The sequence below is a fragment of the Diachasmimorpha longicaudata genome, chromosome 15, assembly GCF_034640455.1.
Source record: "Diachasmimorpha longicaudata isolate KC_UGA_2023 chromosome 15, iyDiaLong2, whole genome shotgun sequence".
Classification (NCBI taxonomy): Eukaryota; Metazoa; Arthropoda; class Insecta; order Hymenoptera; family Braconidae; genus Diachasmimorpha; species Diachasmimorpha longicaudata.
In genome coordinates, this window is record NC_087239.1 from 5,570,908 (window position 1) to 5,583,550 (window position 12,643).

General features: G+C 40.3%; 1 protein-coding gene across 4 annotated transcripts in view; it reads left to right on the forward strand.

Annotated features, from left to right (window-relative positions):
* The window catches only part of LOC135169701 (uncharacterized), a 66,809-nt gene that overhangs the window by 35,749 nt on the left and 18,417 nt on the right, over positions 1–12,643 (forward strand). For all 4 annotated transcript variants that reach the window (XR_010300245.1, XR_010300244.1, XM_064134934.1 and 1 more), the window contains one exon: positions 2,967–3,027. The gene's annotated coding sequence lies outside the window, so the exon portion shown is untranslated. The remainder of the gene's footprint in view (positions 1–2,966; positions 3,028–12,643) is intronic.

Consider the following 12,643-nt stretch of genomic DNA (forward strand, 5'->3'; position numbering starts at 1 on the left):
CGTCCTTATCCAGGTTCAGTATAATACGACGTGTAAGGTATTTGTACATCAGAGTGCTTTGCAACGGTTCTCCAGCTCTTCCGAGAATAAGAGGCGCCAATTTCAAAGCCAAGAGGTGGCATGCAACCAGTCGCAAGGTCAACGCATCGTGAGATATCCGTTGCCCGTCAACGCATAATTATTCATCGAGTTGTTTCCGGTGCGTCTCAGCGTCGCCTGTTATTCAGCTCTCACATGAGACTTATTTTTTCAGTCTCAGGGCGCTCGGTACAACATTAGTCAAATAAAAGGGCTCAGTGTACCGGGATTTATTCGAATTTCCCGCCACAAATAGCACGCGCGAAAAATTCTGGTGCTTCGCACAGGAATGATTTTAAACACGTTATAAAGTGATATTTTTTTTTTTTAACTTTGTAATATTTCACACTCGGACTAGTGTGGAAAAAAAATATTGATATGAGCTTGCGCTGATCTTGTGGTATTTTATGATCGAGGCGTGTCTGCTATCCATCGCGAGAATCTTGCGATTAGAGATGTATCGCGATGGCGTTGATGAGTACCCGTCAGGTTACTTTGTTGGCGCGACGTCTAGACGGATTTTCTAAATGCGATGAGAATATGATAATCGTTGACGATTAATTATGCCATCAACGGGCGATAATCTCGGGAAGGATGAGTCAAGGGCTTGCTCAGACCCGTGACATGGGGATTCATAAATTCAGGGGGAAAATTGTATTTTTAGCTGATTATTTCACGGACTTCAAGCGCACACTTTCACGTTGGCATTCATAAATTTACGGATTATTTATGCTAGAAAGTGAATACGAGAGCTTGTAATGAGAATATTAATGAACATGGACGGGAAGGTCTTAATGTCAACGGGGATATTGTTGTAATGAGAGACTGGGAATTGATTTTTTTTGTAAATTGATTGCTTTCGTGGGCGAAAAGTCAATCGTCAGTCTTCTGGGAGTGTTAAGTCTCGGAGGTTTCTACGGCACTTAAAACTATTTAATATCTCGTCTCATTAAAAATACGGGGTTTTTTTAATGAAAAAAATTTTTAAAACTCTCACGATATCTCCAGACGCGTAAAGTTCCCGCAATCACAGAATAATTCGTAACTTTTCCCCGTAATGTCACCGTGGAGGCACTCGGATCCATGTAAATGAGGGGGAGGGAGACACACAAAGTCTATAGTTAGAGGACATACAGTCATGTGGTTGGTGCACACGCAGGGTCATCGACACACGACGCACATACGGGAGAATTCCCGGCGCGGCTAACCCCGACCTAGAGAGTGACGAGTCCACGTTCCTTCCGCGTCGTTAGCCAGCGAAACCGGAATGTCACGTCATTTCACGTAATGATCCGTATACGTACATTTTGTGCGATTGAAAATTTTCAATATTTCCATTTCCGCGGTACCAGCTGTCCCCGCTCACCATTCCTCATTTCGATGTCGTTAATTATGCGGTTTAACGGATTTTCAAGGTGTGCACGTGATGAAATCCTCGGGGATTACCCAATATTAATATATAATCTGGGTGAGAGGTGCCACAACCGACCGAAAGCCCAATTTCAAAGTCACAATCACGATACGAATTTTAGTCGTTAATTCCCTCGTGAAATATAATTTTTTTCTTTAATTATTTTGAAAATTATGATGTTCTGCAGACGCTGGAGTTTTCCAGAGACTTTAATGAGGGGAAGGGGTTGTCAATCCATTTATTTATGAACATTCACGTTCTCTAGGGGATTATCTATATTTTTATTGTAATTGTTAGGATTTTTTTCACTTCGTACACCGGAAATGTGTCTGACTCAATTCGGGGATGTACTCCTGCCTACGCATTAGTCGCAATCTTCGGTGGCATGAAAATAGGCTCGACTGGAGCCAATGGTTCTATTCAATTTCATACTGATTTCCAGCACGATACACATGGGTGTGTTTACTTTCACTATGCAGCCAGTATTATCATAAATTTCAGGATGCGGAGGCACTTGTTTTCGTGAAATCGAATCTAATGTCGGTCTTTTGATAAATACCAGCCAATTGTCCATGAAATTGCAATTTTTTTCACAGCGAATTTCCTGATTTGGTGGCTAATTTCAAAGTTCATCAGCAGATTAGTGGTTATTATCACGAAGCATAATTATCATATTATTTTTTAATCCGAAAAATTAGCGAACGGTTATAATGAGATTATTGGAAAATTTTGGTGACGAAAAATTAATGGAATGGGTTTTGAATAAATTACGTGAGTTATAATAATCTTCGAGTGTGAAACACGACGGAAATTTCACAATTATTTGTAATTTTAAATTGTACATGACGTGCCAGCATTAACACACGTTACACTGTCGACGAAATGAAAAATAGGGAATTTGTTCGCCTGACTTTTCCCATTCTTCCTCCAATTTTTCAATTCCTCTCGAGACAATTACTCAAATAAAAGGTCGAATGGATCTCACATGCACACACCACTGCCAGTAATAATTCACACTTGATCTGATGACTGAAAAAAATTCATACGAGTTTATGCTGATGCTGGTCTATTTTATGATCGAGGTGTGTCTGGTAGTTCTTTCTACCCTTCAAAAAACTGATAATTTTATTGATTTTTCAGCAAAATCTGAAACCTCAAGATTTGTTTCCCTCATAAATCGGATTTAATGTTAATCTGCTGGAAATTATTCGCAAACATCAACTTCAATTTTTCCCCAGTTCATGGGATCATTAATTTCCGTATGCGAGGCACGACGAGGGCCTCACGAGTCCCTTTTTTGTGAACGATATTTGATAAACTCAATCACCTCGCACCTCATTACCATATAATCACCGAACACAGCCCCGATACCCCATACCCTCATCGTCAGAAAAAATTCCACACCTTTTTCGTGAATATTATTCACCATGCAGATTCCAATTTTCATTATCTCAATCTCATTTTTTTTATTTTACAGGTCCTGGTGGAGCCGATCAGCGAGTGCCCTCGCCACGTACAAAATTACGGAGCCCTCGAACGTAAGTTTTGCTTTCATACGCACCGAAATATTTTTTTTACCCCACGTTTTTCAGTCCCTTCCCTTTCGCTTTTTCGTTCATATTAATTGTCAGAGATTCAGCGGTGGCCCTCACGTACACATACAATTTTATGGTTAACGACCGTTTCTCGTGAGATTTATGTTCTCACGGAAGAGGAGAGTAACCGAGAGGGGGGGGGGATGGCAAAGGTGGGACGAAAGAGGGGGAGGGAATGCTCAGTAATTTTATTAAAGTGGTGTATGAGCTGCTACTGGGCATATGCCATTTTCTTCCTCCCCTGTCCACAAGTATATAAAAGTTGAAACCGCAGTTGAGTTTAATTACTTTCTAAATTGCGAAGAAATCCGAGCCTTTGATGGACTACACGTCCCGTTCCCTGATTGACTCATTTGTTATATTAATTTATATCAAACGGAAAATGACTCTGCAGAGAATGATATTTTTTTCGGAATTTTATGGCTCGATTGTCTCATGAAATTCGGACGTAAATCCAAAATTCCCTTTTTCATTTATTATTATTTATCATATCAATTTGCAATCTACATATTCACATCTGTTCAGGCATTAAAGTCTCATTGTGAATATGTGAACAGAATAAATTGTTAATAGAGATGCGGATACACGAGTCATCGGTAATTCCGTGTTTGACGATCTCTCCGGTGTCTAATTAACCAGATAACGGATATGAATACCGAACAATAATGTCATCGTGATGATCATCGGTTCATAGCTTTCTCACCTGCATACGTCATCACTGACGTCTTACACTAGAAGATTAACTTTCCTCGTGACTCATATTGCGTTTGTAATACGCTGGGGAATAAATTTTTTTACGCTGGAAGATTATACTTTGATTTAATCTTTACACTTGATTATTTGAGGGGCTGGGGGCCTCTTCTCCATCAGTTCTATTCTCCTGGGTGTGTCATGAGCCTTCAGAATGATTTAGGATCGTCGAATGCACATGGGTGGATGAACTCCGGTGGAAAGAAATGATAGACGAGACAGTGAGAGAACAAATAATCCAGACAGGAAAGCATAATGAGATGGAAATTATTCCGAAGGCGTGGTCCACATGGGGGATTATTAATTAGCCAATGTTTCGGTTGACAACGGTCAAATCTATCAGCGTAAATTATTTTTTTTTTAGTTTAATTTTTAATCGCTCGGATCGTGTGACTGACGACAGGACGCGGTTTGCGTTGCGTTTTTTATGTAGAACGCTCCAGTGGTCAGACCAATAGCAGCCGTCGAGGAGATCGATAGACTAGCGTTTAATAATGTGAGAAAATTATAAAAAATTTTTTGGAACTCATTAAATGAACGCGAACCCTTATGGGAAATCCTTAATCACGTGCGAAACAAATAATGAGTTTTGTATTTTTATTTTTCAATTTTCGTGGTGTATCTCGGGATGGAAGGGCGATAGCAAAATTTTCACTGATACCTTTTTTGTAGAGGTGGATTCATTCTATAGAAAAGCCCTTCGAGGAAATATCGCTATCTCTCTTTGTTTCAGTGATATTCGCCAGAGAATGATTGAAAACAGGAACTGACTTGACTTTCTTCACGATCTGGCTACCGATTTCAGTTCTGAAAAGGGAAAAGTGGTGGGTTTTACGCCACTGGGGTTTCAGGAACGTCGAATGCCTCCCTTGAATGATGAAAAGGCCGTCGGGGCCGGTTGATTAGCAGATAAAATCCAAACGTGAGGATACACGCTGTGGGTGTGGGTGTTTTCATCAAATATCTCCGGGTCTTCCCTCGTCAAAAATCCTGTCGGCCTCAGTGCATGTCTGCGGAGCTTTTGCATCGTATTAACCGGAGGCACTTGAATCCCCCCTTTTTTTTACAATTTTTTCGTTTTATTTTCGTTTTATTCAACCGACCTGGCCCCGCCCAGCTTCGCGTAGCCGGAAATTTTCGGCACGGTCAGCGTCCACGATTATAAGGAATCTGGCCTTCGTCACTCCATCTGAGGTTTTATCCCTCGGGCTGTGGTTGTATCGAACTAACTCGCGAAATAATTATTCAGATCAGAAAAACATGAGAAATCAATTTTGATTTTATACTTTTTTTTTCTTTACGAGTTTTCAAATCAAGTCTGTAGCGTGTGGTATTTACATCACAAGGCTTTCTTGCCACGAATAACCCCTAAATTTTTGAGGACTCATGATCCTGGGGATTTTCAGGAGTGAGTAACCCTCTTCCTGATTTTTTGAAGGAAAAAAATTCAATTAAGGAGTTCACTCAACGTCATAACCGACATAATTTTTCGAGTACTCGTCTCGACTCGAGGATTACGATATCGAAAAATAAATATTTCTGAAGTAAATTAGAAACAATTTTTTTTCTGAGGAGCCCCAAATTTTCCAAAATTTTCATCTCAAATTTCCAGCAAAAATCCAGCCAAAGATTTTCACGTCATCGACCTCAGGCAAATGCCTCAAGAATAAAAATGTTACAACATTTCACTGCAAATATTGAAAAGGATTCCACCGAATAAAAAATAATCATCTCCGTCTAAACCCCATACCCCCCTACATTGTTGTAGTGTGCGTGTTCGCCAAAGCGAAGAGACTCCACAAAATAAAAAAAAAAATAGCCTCATCCATTGGCGTATACACTTACACCAGACTTACGTTTCGAGTTCTACGACCGCGTTTCGGAACCAATACAATCCCACAATATCCACAACCCCGTGAATATTGTGCACATGAGCTGGAATTATGCTGTGGTAGTGGTTTGTGCATGCGGTGCTGCCCGGGCGCGTCCTTGGTCCGTGTCAGTGGCATAGCCCATACAGGGCCTGTTCAAGGTCGAGGCTCACTTGCCGAGTCTCAACGAAACTAACCGAGAGCACGAAAGAAGAAGTCCTGGCTTTTATACCACAAGGCCCGTCGTCTCTTCAACTCGAGACTTCTCCTCACTCCACCGTTTCCCAACTTTTTTCCCAATATTTTTTTTTTTTACTCAATCATGCTTCTGATCGTTGGAACCATCCGAAGAGTTGTCACCCTATACTCGTGGGGGTACTAACTCCATCGTTCTTCACATCTCGTCTTCACTCTTCTCCCGATCTATCATTTATTTTCGTACTAACGCTTTCAGGTGGAATTCGCGCCCTTCGGTTCTGAGGTGAATTCAACTTTTGTTAGTGGACCTCTCGGATTTTTTCCCCCCCAATGACGTGGACAATTGCATTCTCCCGCCGTTGCTGTAGCTTTCCACACCCTGGAATTGAGAAAATCAATTATTTTTGGTTCCCATCGGTCAATTAATCAAAAATTAATTTTTTAAATCAATTCTCGTCGCTCGGTTCCGAGTTCCTCGGTGCTCTATGTAAAATTGAGTAGAATGAGATCGAGCGCTGTTGCTACAGGCTTTTGCAAAAGCCCCCAACGTGTGTTCGTGCTCAAGGACTCGTTTTGCTAGAAGCGGTATACGTGCGGGTTCCTTCACTCGTTTTCTTGGCGATCGTAACACGGGTAGGACAAGTCTTTGCTGATTCGCCAGGGGGATCTCACCATCATCGATCATTTCTCATCAGTTGAATTTTTTTTTTTTACACGTCCCCTAGTCTCTGTTCTTACCCTACCTAAAAATACCCTGCATTGTGAGGTACGGCTTGATTAGCCAGTAGTTTCCCTCATATTTTCATTTACTCCGGAGAACCCATATGGTAATGATGGATACGCAAATTGCCCTGAATTTTCACTTGATTGCAAATTCTCAAAGATATTTGCACGTATACGTGTAAGACACTGAGCACCAAATGAGTCGGCCCCACATCCTCATGAATATTGATGGCAATTTTTTATTTTGTCGAGAGGCTTGAAAAGCTGTCTCCCCTTTTTTTAAAAATTTTTTTCAACCCTCCACTTTTGCCACACGATTTTTTACAACCCGAGTTTAATTTAATAGATGCCAATATTTTTCATCTTCCACTCTTGTTCTAGTCCCCCCGCAATTCTAGAAGAGAAAGTAAACGATCCTGAGATCGCAAGTGAACTCGGCCTCTCCCTCCTCCCAATCCCGATAGAACTGTTGTTATCAATGCCCAACGCCCCCATAAATTCCCCGAATTACCCTCCGCAATTCGTTAAGCCCTCCAGTTGCCCCGATACTCAATAATTATCTTTCCCACCCTCTGCCTCTCCCTCCCCTCACCATGGTGTACCAAGTAGAAACATAAATACTGAGGACAGACTTTATGATGCGCAGAGAGACGTAGCTTATGTAGCCAACCTACCCGTAACTAAATGTCGGTGTGTCCCAGGGCCCACTCGGCCCCAGTGGAAAAGAAGGTGGAATAGTGCATAAAAGTAAGACCTTGGTGTTGGCTCCGACACGCGTATATTATCCAACCCAAGCAACACATCCCGCACTAGCTCACGTATGGACCCCGTGGATAATCGATTCGATCGTAAAATACGCTCCTTAGACTATCTTCGATCATGCTTGCATTGGTTTTTTCAAAAACTCCGCCTCATTCTCGTATATCATTGAGAAATCGAATTTCTCAATTCGATTGATCACCGAAACTGATTCGAATGCATTCGATTGTTCGAAGTGGAGGGAAATGAGTTTAACTCGTTTATAACATAAATTGTGAATATTTTTGTGGAACGAAAATTGAGTAAAACAAGTAAGTTCATTAATTAATTAATTATTCGATGATTGTAGACTCAGATATTGCTTTATTCACAGTAATCAATTATCTTATGTTAAGACACCCCGAGTTGTCTATTTTAATTCCCCAATGGACTCCCTAATTCTGCTATCACCCCCCGAGTTCGTAAACCACCTGAAATGAGTCAGTAACACCCGATTTACCCCACCACCACAGAATCCCTGGTTAATCCACCCTGATATACCCGACCCCGCGTAATCCTAATCCCCTGTTATCGCATGTCAGGTGAGTTAACGTTCCTCCGACTCCTGAAAATCGAAAATTCATCGAGATGAAAAAATTACCCTCCGGTAGACACACGCACTAGATTACAAGTAACGAGATATAAATTCAAGTTTAAACGCTCGTAGCCATCTCCCGGGTTAATGTACTCACAAATTATCAATTTCCGCGCCTATAGTGGTACTTAAATATCAGTGAATGGTCTTCCGGCAGATTTCCGTGACGAACATTTCTATTTCCTGATGATATTCCGGGAAAATCAGCGCACATGTGAACAACAGGGTAAAGAGTGATAGTAACACACGAATGAATTGCTGGGGCCCACGTACAGGGGTAAGGCCCAGACTCTCCATCTCTCTCTCTCGCGCGCCACCTTTGACCGAGCTCTCTGATCCCTCCAGGAGAATGATGATGGAGGCAGGGAAAATTGAAAGAAAAAATTGAGCGAAGGGTGAGGGGAGGAATCACCAAGTTGGAAGATTGCTCGGTATGCGGCAGGAAGATCGCCAGGTCGTCGTATGGGGTGTGTTGTGTGCCTACAGTCCAAGGGCCATGGAGATGAAGCCCGTGAAGAATGTAAAAGCCGAGAGAGGTGCAGAAGAAGGGCAGTGAGAGAGGGGCCTTAACATTGTGTACGTGTGTGGTGGAAAGAGACCCATGGGGATAGGCGCCTATACTATTGGCAAAGTTATATTTAGATTCTCGGTTGGTCTGCTTCTTGTTTTACATCAGCGCCCACTGCCTTCAGCTAGGCTTGAAACTAGGTGCTTATACACAGTCCGGGGGAGAAAATTTTATTGAGTTATCCGGGGTTGCCGCCACTCCAGGGGGAGAAAATTAGTGATCTGGCTGGTGGCTTTGCCACCTGAATTTTCCCTGTGAAAAAAAAAAATCAGAAATTGTTATTAGATATTTTTGTGTGTTCACCACAGTCTCTGTGAATTTTTTGAAATTTTGGGTGGAATTTATTCGTCTCGAGGGGTCGATGTCAGAGAAAAAAATTTGGGGATGAAAAATCTTTTTTTTGGGGTTTCGTGGGAAATTTTTATTTTTGAAATAATGTTTGGGGGTAATTTTACTGGGATGACGATGAGTTAAGGCCATCACTGGTAACCCACTCTTGGCTGCATCCATACAGTGGTGAAGAGCAACTCAGAGATACTATATCCATATTTTTTGCTCGCGAACGACCTTTGGTGTACTTCTCCTTTGTCCCTATCTTCCCAGTGACTCGCTCCATTCTCGTTTGGTGTTCTAAGGTCGACCAGGCGGATCTTCGTAGAAAACCTGGGGGAACGATTGGATTGCGGTCGAGCCCAATTGAGCCGACTGATCGATTCACAATTTTGAAAAAAATTCTCGGGTAAATTTTTGGCTGCAATTTTTGCTGCGCTTGAAAATTTCTGCAGATCGTTGAGTTGAAATTTTTGGGAATTTTGTCTGTGATAATTTCGACTCCACGAACGATCAATGGAAATTGTTGAGTACGATTCAGCATTTAATTACTGATTTTATTCTTTAGTTATTTGTGTCCTAAAATAAATTTCTAATAATGAGTCACGATAATGAAGGAATTCGCAAGGGGCTTCGAGTTTTACCACAATTATGAAATAATGTTTTCACAATCAAGGAAATGAGACACGTTCTCAGTGCAATTCACTGCTGCAGTCTGACAATGTTTTTATTGTTTTCGGTTTTATAAAACACTCAATGTGGCAGTTGTGCAAGTGTTAAGCGATTTTTCTCCATTTCATTTGAATCTTGAACGAGGTCCGAGTGACTAGATCTCCGTTTGCGAATGTTTCGTCATTCCTCACTCAAAAAGAGCCAAGAATCCTCCAATTATTTGTTGCAATTGTACAAAAAACGGTGTCATTTTGTACTTCCAACCTCTTTTATTCAATTGCTATGAGTGAGAAAATTTTACAGCAATTCTCAACCATCGTATTAACACCGGCTCAAGCGAGCGTGAATACGTGATCTCTTTACCCTTAATTTGGAAACGCGGGTAATTTAATCGATCAATTTTCAAGCGTGTAATTCACGTCTTGAATATCGTAACGCAATACTCCTGAGGGGGCTAAATTACGGTGGCATATTCTTGCACTTCTGGATGAAAAACGTTCTATTTAGCAATTATAGTGCGATTTACCGTGCGCCGGGGAAAATATTTAAATTATGAACAATCGGCAGTTTTAGAATTTCTGAAATTTCAATGCGGGATCATGCGGGAAAGTTATCACTGAACAGTTGAAAAAAAAATTTAAATAATCATTCAAAGATGGAATTACGATTTTTTCTCGGTAATTTAATACCATCGACCCTTTCATACAAAAAAATCATTCAATTTCCAATAGATTAATAATTTTTACCCAACATTTCTCCCGTGCGTGAGAGTAAATGAATAAAAATAAAAATATCATAACGATTGCGTGACACAACCGACGAGTGTTCACGTGGTGGGTAAGATAATTGTTAAGAATATATAGAAATGATGAGTTCGAAGAGGAGTATGTACTCTATGTTTATCTTCTTGGTGCAACAACTCAGTGAAAGTTTCAATGCGAAATACAGATAGAGACAAATTATCCTTAATTAATTCCCTAGATTGGATTTTAATCTACCATTGGATCTAATTTGATTGCCATTATCAATTGAACATTGCATGAATCTCCACGTGCATAAGGAGCTTATGCAACATATTCAGTGATAATGGTTGTAAAAATAAATAACCAATATCTGATGATTGAGAAAGAGAGAGGGATCTTGTATTAATTGCACGACGAATCGATGACTCGTTAATGTGGTTTTAAAAAAAAAATTTTTTCGATGGTATATGGTAAATGCTCGAGTTTGATCATTAATTAGAAACTACGCGGCAATCACAGCAGGACGTCCGCGTAATATGCGTGTCTGCATGTGCGTGGATTAGATGTACCTCAATATTCTACACGATATGAGGCGGATGGGAGGTAAATAGATATTGGAATTGCGGCGAGTTGTGAGAAAACTTATTGCCAGTTCGGAATTATCAAAGATATTTACGCGAAAATTATGGAGAAAAATCGCCCGATGGTGGGAAAACCGATGAGAATACAATAATTTCCCTCCCACATGTCGTGGGGGAACCCATTTATTTATTAATTAAGATCTCAAGCTTTCGAATGCTTGAAAAATTATTTTTATCATATTAAACATGTTTTTGATCTGATCTATTTTCTAGTGCGATAGAAAAATTCTAAAAATCTTTCTGCGAATTGTACCGGAAATTTAAATAGAAAATTTTCACCAGTGGACCTTAAATAATACTGAATCAACATTTCCAGTGTCGTCGCGGTATTCGCCCACTGGAATAAAAAATTACTCGTGAAAAACAAGAAAGTTGTGATAAAAATAAAAGAGTGAGTACCTTCTTCGTGACTCGGCCTTGAATTACTTTCCGTTCGTACAGTGACTACATAACAGTTGCACCACTGTACACTCAGCATTACACGCTATACCCTTTCGCCATTTTGACAATTCAATTCTACTCCAAGTACTTCCTCCCTCGATCTCCAGCAAATTGTTGCACATGACTCGCTCTTGTTTGTTGATTTTTCACTCATTTTATGCATTTTGCACGATATCAGTACTTCATTTTTCATTTTGTACGTATGAAGTGCCCTTTATGAATGGATTTTTCATTGAATATGATGCGCATGAGGTGCGCTTGTGGCGTATTATATGCCTTGGTAAACACAGTCATTATAATTCAATTTAATAATAATTTGTGTGTACCGGCGTGTGTTCATTTGATGCGAGAACACATCCGTCACGTCGAGAGGATGCTTCATCCTGACGTGATAAGAATATCGAATTTTATTCGCTAAATAACTCGGTGTATTATCCGAACCATTATTTTTCCAAACTGTGACACGAAAATTGCTAATTTTGCATTTCCAATGATTGAAATATATTTGAGTCTCTTTTCGCATTCAGTTTGAATAAATCTCAGAGTGAATGTGGTCCTGGCAATGGTCTTTGCCACTGTTCGTTGTGAGCGTACGTCTTATCGGCACTCGTAAATCTCATGATCGACGACGATATCGTGGAGTTGTCTGCCTACACATTCAAGACGGATCTCTCACCAGGGTGGCGTAAGAAATTCTTCTTTATCTCTTTTTCTCTTTATACATTGTGATTTATTGGTACACTCGAATTATGCCAGCGAGCCAGAATGGCTTTCACTCAACAAACTGCTAACGTAATATTCAAGGGAGTGATTTTTTGCTGATTTATTTCTAGTAGTTTCACTCTTGGAATTCCCTTCAACTTTTACAGATTTTAAATTCCGTGAGCTGGGGAATTCGCAATTAAACACTCAAAATCAAGAAAATATAGTAAATGAAACAAAGCGATAAATTAATTTTCAATTGTTTCAAATATTCCACCATCACTTTTACTCTCGACTGATATTTTAATTGAACCTTCAAGTAAATTGCGGAATTACCGAGTCTTTTTCCACCGCATAACGACCCAATCCCGTCGAAGATTGAACGACGCAATAAACAATATTGTCCAGTTTCAAGCTCATTCATTCACGCCCCATAAAGGATGCATTGAGAAATTATTGTCTGATTGAATTAACTCCTAGTGCCAAGTGATATGAGCGAGTAATATTCATGTAGATAGAATGCCAGT